Below are 6,745 nucleotides of genomic sequence, written 5' to 3'. Positions count from 1 at the left end.
CCCAGGGTTCTTATTCACACATCACCTGCGTTCTGCCTTCAGATTAAACTACCAAGATCTGTGTAAGGACTTGTAGTTCTGGGAAAGCTCAAGAAAGAAGTTCCCCTCTGAGTTTTCATTCCCCACTGGTCATGTTTTCAAGTTAGGCTACCTAACTGGTTGTGCCGGTTGAAAACCATGAGTCAACAAACTGGCCCTAGAGGTTGCCATGTGAGTTTAAACTTTAAACAGCACATTATCAATTCCACTACTCTTGTCTTTGCCAAGAGTCAAAGGCAGACAACCAAGAGTCCCCAGAGATAAGACTATACATTTTTTTATCCAGTTCGGCTATAAGGTAATTTTATCCTAAACAGTTGAGCATTTCAATAGAAAGGTATTAGGAAGGGCTTGTTAGAGGATTTGGCTTTGTGCTAAGTGATTGGGGGAAAGTTCAATAAAGTGAGGCTTGCTCTGGATTTGATGCTGCCAGAAATCAGCATTTTGGTTCACTGAGCAGTTTGGTTATTGAGCATTGTAGAGGGATGGGGCTAACCTGCAGCTGTTCCTTGGTAGCTCCGTGATTATCTCCAGGGGCATCTGAAAACATAGGCAAGGCAGGAATGAATGCACTAGCTAATGATTTATAATGTGATGTTTAATGTGCCAGAAAGCACATGCATGTGCCCTATATCAGCTTGAATACATTTTTTACTGAAAATGTGTAAATTGTTGTTCTGTACCAGGTTTAACAGGTTTTGGCTATGTGACAAGAGAGGGATAAAAGAACACTCAATAAACTTGTGTCTTGATTTCTCCAAGACTGAGATACTGCACACACAACATGATGGTTCATGTTCCAGAGACAGAGCATGTCCTGCATGATTGGAAGAAGACCCTGGAAGATATGCATGGACGTCTAGGATCTTCCTGATGTTTACCTGTGCTTTCTTTCTCCTGTGGTATCAGATTTTTTCCTTTATTAAAACTTCACTTAAGTATAATTTTGGAGTTTTTGATTCCTTTCACTTGTATAACCCTGTATAATTGCTGAAGCTTTCTTAATAGTTTTAATGCAGGAGGCAGGCAGAACATAGCAAGACTTAAGTTGTAATGGGGAAAGAATCTGCAATCACTTATGTTAGCTGGGAGAGGGAGATAATTTAGTTATTTTTGTAGTTTTCACAGTGTTCCGATTTTTGTCTGTGCTTAGCTATGATCAAGGAGTGGCCTCGTTTTTGTCTCACTCTATCATGGTTCCAGAGTGACGTTGTGTAATGTTTGTATTCTGTGAAATTATAATGTTAAGCAGGGCACACTGGCTAAGAGCTCTCAGGGATGAAGAACCCTCAGGGATGCTTTTTTCTATCTTAATCCCCTGTTTTTGGTTAAAGGCAGATGAATTCAAATATCTTCTCCCAATTGTTAGGTTGTCTTTTCGTTTTGTTGATGGCTTCCTTTGCTGTGCAAAAGATTTTTAGTTTGATGTAGTCCCATTTGTTCATTTTTTCTTTTGTTTCTCTTGCCCGGTCAGACATGGTACTTGAAAATATGCGGCTAAGACTGATGTCAAATTGCGTACTGCCTATGTTTTCTTCTAGAAGTTTCGCGGTTTCGGGTCTTATATTCAAGTCTTTAATCCATTTTGAGTTGATTTTTGTGCATGATGTAAGATAATGGTCTACTTTCATTCTTTTGCATGTGGCTGTCCAGTTTTCCCAACGTAATTTATTGAAGAGACTCTCCTTTCTCCATTGTATGCTCTTGGCTCCATTGTTGAATATTAACTGTCCATAAATGTGTGGGTTTATTTCTGGGCTCTTGGTTCAGTTCCATTTATCTGTGTGTCTGTTTTTGTGCCAGTACCATGTTGTTTTGGCTACTATAGCTTTGTGTTATATTTTGAAATCAGGGATTGTGATACTTCCAGCTTTGTTCTTTTTCCTCAGGATTCCTTTGGCTATTTGGGGTCTTTTGTTTTTCCATATAAATTTTAGGATTCTCTGTTCTATTTCTGTCAAAAATGTTATTGGAACTTTGATCAAGATTGCATTGAAACCTATAGATTGTTTTGGGAAGAATGAACATTTTAACTATATTATTTCTTCTAATCCGAGAGCATGGAATATCTTTCCATTTCTTGGTGTCGCCTTCAATTTCTTTCAACAATGTTTTGTAGTTTTCAGTGTACAGATCTTTCACCTCTTTAGTTAAGTTTTTTCCTAGGTATTTTATTCTTTTTGTTGCAATTGTAAATGGGATTGTATTCTTAATTTCTCTTTCTGCTGCTTCATTATTAATGTATAGAAGTGCAATCAATTTTTGTATGTTGATTCTGTATCCTGTGACTTCTTCATTATTATTTCTAAACTTTTTTAATGGATTCTTTAAGGTTTTCTATATATAAAAGTGTGTCATCTACAAAGAGTGACAGTTTCACGTCTTCTTTTCAATTTAGGTGCCCATAGAGGGATGAATGGATAAAGAAGATGTGGTATATATACTAATGGAATACTACTCAGCAATAAGAAATGATGAAATCTGGTCATTTGTGACAACATGGATGGTCCTTGAGGGTATTATGTTAAGCGAAATAAGTCAGAGGGAGAAAGTCAAATACCATATGATCTCACTCATACGTGGAAGATAAAAGCAAGGACAAACAAACACATAGCAGAAGAGATTGGATTGGTGGTTACCATGGTGGGGGGTGGCAGAAGTGGGGATTAGGCACACATGTGTGGTGATGGATTATAATTAGTTTTTGGGTGGTGAACATGATGTGATCTGCACAGTGTTCAAGGTATATTGTGATGTACATCTGAGGGCTATATAATGTTATAATCCAATGTTACTGTGAAAGAAAGAAAGAAAGAAAGAAAGAAAGAAAGAAAGAAAGAAAGAAAGAAAGAAAGAAAGAAAGAAAGAAAGTCAATCAGATGAATTCAAGTCATAAGACATTAATCTGTGGTATCCAGATCTTCACCATTGTTGAAATTCTGTGAATCAGGAGATTTTCCAGAGAATGCTATTTGTAGTTGGACTAGGGTTAGTCCATCATGCTGCTATTGTCAAGACAAGTTGTTGCATCACATGATGTGATAATGGCTGTGCAATAGCACCTAAGACTTTGGATAGAAAGCAAATAGCCAGCTGCAACACAGACAATAAGATTGTTTTAGTCCTTGAAATATACCATGAAACCAGGGACCTGGATAATCAAACCCAGACCAGTAAAACATGTCCTTTACAGGTCTGTTTTAAAGTGCCAAGTGGCTTTTTCTTTTAGCTTAGTCATGGGCTGTTTACTTGACTGTTCACATATATGAGGTACAGAAAGAAGTGTTTGCTATAACACAACACCCTCTTGGGAGTTCCTTAAGAGGAAATCATAGGCTATGCTAAACTTGGCTAATGGACTTAAAATTCTTTGCTGGGTTTTAAGAGCAGAAGTGATGTCCACAGAAGCAGCAGTACACTAGAAGTGTACATCCCCTTTGGTAGGATAAGTATCCTTCATTTTAACTGGAGTGAATCAATCACTGGTCCCTCAAGGAGGTCAGATTTTATGAGTAGAATTAAATAGTTCCTGCAAAGCATGCTGGAGTGTTTCTGAGAGAACAGAAGACAGACTATTCTAACAATGATAGTTCTGAAATTATACTCACTTCTGATGGGTTGGGTTTATCTGGTAAGGATACAATGACCTCAATAGAAGTATTTTGTTGGGGGTAGGGTCAAGGTCCAATTGGTATAAAGGTTGGAATTAATAATGTAAGGGTAATTTAAGTACCATACAAGATCTGTAAAAGAAAATCTGCATTCTGAAATATTTTAGCAATGTTTCTCAATATTTTTTCAATTTTGTCTTCTAAACAGACTTTTTAGGTGTTTTGTTTCTATTTGCCATACCCTCTCAATCTTAATACCATAGATATAGATATATACTGTGTATCTGTTTATGTACTGTATGTATAACCATGCTTGTACATCAAAAGAGTAAGACATTTTCAACCCATAAGAACTGATTTTTGCACCCTTGAGGGTTGTGTCAATCCTGTTGAGAAGGTATGTTTCAAAGAGAACAGCTATTAGATGCTCAATGGCAAGAAGAGATCAGAGATAATAGAGTTACCATCAGTTAATTCAAAGTAATAACTCCGGTATGAAGAAAATGTACAAGGAAATTTTGTTTTTCCTTAAGTAATAAATGACCATAGGGTGTCAAAAAGAATTGAAGAATAGCTCCCTTAAGGGAGCTTGTTGAGAAATCACTCCGTCAAAATGGAGTGTTAAAATACAGTGGTAGGCAAGACTAGAGAAGAAGAAAGGGAAAGAAATAAGATGATAGAGAGTAAGAAAATTTTGTTCTATCATCTTGGGTAAAAGTTTTATACTCCACACAATTGTCTCTTAAGAGGGCACTTAAGAATCCTCAACTTAAAGTCTCCCAATGGAATGGAGAACCCAGTGATATCCAGTGGTCAAGAGAAGATGGTGTATGTCTCCTTAATTGGGAAACATGAATCCAAGGATCAACACCTTTGGAGTTTTCCTGCTGTGCTAGTTGTTACAGTACCTAGTAAAATTCTTTCCTTCGAAGGGAAAGGATGGAGTTTTTTATGGTGTTCTTTGAGAAGAATAAATTTCCATGTTCAAGTTATGAAGGGGGGTGCTTGACAGATTATTTTAGAAAAACTGTTTGTATCTGTTTAATGATAAGACTGGTTGTGTCTAGTCATATCTGTTCACAATAGGGAAGTACCCTAAATATGTGGGGTGGCCAGTTATTAATCCATAAGGAGAGTCTGTATCAAGGCTTATGGAAATACCTTAGGCCATGGAGGTTCTAGAGGCTCTGAGAGATTTGCCAATTTTTGGTTTTTGAATTCCATTTGTTCTCTCTACTTTTCTCTGAAGATTGAGGATGAGACCAATGAAGCTTTTGAGTAAAAAGTAAAGCCTTATAAAGGTATTTAATACTGCTGTCAATGAAAAGTAGTTCTCCAAATAAGCAAACAATGACCAAGCGCATGGAACATGATCATTTAATGTTTAAATGTTGATCTTCATCTCTTTTTACCTGGAAAGCCCAAATGAGGATAATTTTCTTAGTCATACGGACTGATTTAAATTCAAGGAGAGGTTCATGTTCCAAGATTAAATTTAAATCTGTAATTCTATAGCCTGCTTGATAATTTCAAGTTTTTGTTTTTAAGTGTAAACCATTATAAAACAAAATTGAATCAGAATTATCCAGGGGAATTTTCAAAAGGTCTGTGTAAAGCATTGATAATTTTCTAACTGAGATTAAAACGTTCAGGGATTCTCTTTTTTTTTAGTGGAGGAAGGAGCACTCTTGGCTTCAGCGTGTTACAGCAATGGAGAGTGACACGTGAGGAAGAGATAAACAGTGTGAGGACTTTGACATCACTCCAAGTGCCATCATTGACAAGAGTATTGAAATCTAGAATCCTAGTAGCAAAAATATTTTCATAAATAATTATTATACCAGTCTTTGTGCTTAAACATGAGTACCCTTTTTTAAATCTGAAAAGTATACAATCATTGTAACATATTTACATTATATTATTTAACTTATATATCAATAAACCTAGGAAAATGTACTTTCTTCTAGACTTATCAGTTCTTTTCTTTTAACTTAAGTTTGATAAACAAGTGTTCTCACAGTATTCTGAAATAATCAAATTTTGAGACTGACAAACAGACGATTATTTTTATTATTCTTATTCCATTTCTTCAAGTAAAATAAAGGAGCAAATGTGTTACCCAGGGGCCTTTCTAGGACCCAAAAATGGATTATACATAAAAAGATATCTTAACAGTTCTATTGTTCCTACTTTGAGACCTAAATTTGAGAAAAGTAAAATTTGCTAGTGCCAAAGGAAACCAAATATAAATAAAATATTGTGTTTTAAAAACACATTTCAACAAGAAGCCAAGATTAATAGGAACTTTTAATATTTAAAAAAAGGAGCTCTTGTTAAAATGCATCAAGAGCAAGTTTATCAGAATATATTGGTGAACAAAAAAGAGCGTCTCTTTTCTGGAACAGAAAAAAGGAAAAATTTTAGTTTTACTCTTGTATACCATTTATGTGAAAATTTGTAGTAGAGGGTTTATTAACACATTTCTATGCATGCATTTACACATATAAAGATATATAAATACACAAGTAGATGATAAATTTAACTAAAGATAAAAATAAATTTAACGAAATATAATTACCTTATAAGTAAATTAAATAGAACAATGTCTACATTATATTGAATTTACCGTCTTAATAAAGTATAAAAATGTCCTTAATGAACAGACTAATGATATTATCTTGTATATTAATTCTTGTTTCTCTGTAAGCATTGAACCATAAATATTCAATCATTTATATTAATTATCATGTTCAATCATATTGGTAATTTTCTATATTAAATTGTGCGATTTCTGTCTCCTGACTGGGCCCTGATGCATGCAAACATGAAATTAGGTCTATTACAAATTCAGTATGACAGTATTTGGCAGTGCCATTATATTTTCTTAGGACTTAAATGGAGAAAATGCTGTATTACAGGCTTGCTCAATATTCAAACCCAGTCATAACCTACAAACCCCAAGCCTCGGTCTGAATAATTACAATTAAACATGTATGTCTCCAGGTTGAATTCTGCACTTCCACTTCAAACTAAGTATAAGCTGGATTTTAAGAAAGTAGATAAACAGAACATCTCCAACATTTCTTTATTTAGTT

General features: G+C 35.0%; 1 long non-coding RNA gene across 1 annotated transcript; it reads left to right on the top strand.

Annotated features, from left to right (window-relative positions):
* Positions 1-246: 246 nt before the first annotated feature.
* On the top strand, positions 247-6,033 carry LOC139083334 (uncharacterized). The gene is made up of 3 exons (XR_011539973.1): positions 247-337; positions 726-941; positions 2,438-6,033. It is a non-coding gene; the product is annotated as an uncharacterized lncRNA (long non-coding RNA).
* Positions 6,034-6,745: the final 712 nt, after the last annotated feature.

This window comes from Equus przewalskii, chromosome 5 (assembly GCF_037783145.1).
Source record: "Equus przewalskii isolate Varuska chromosome 5, EquPr2, whole genome shotgun sequence".
Lineage (NCBI taxonomy): Eukaryota > Metazoa > Chordata > Mammalia > Perissodactyla > Equidae > Equus > Equus przewalskii.
This window is presented reverse-complemented; position numbering and strand designations above follow the sequence as displayed.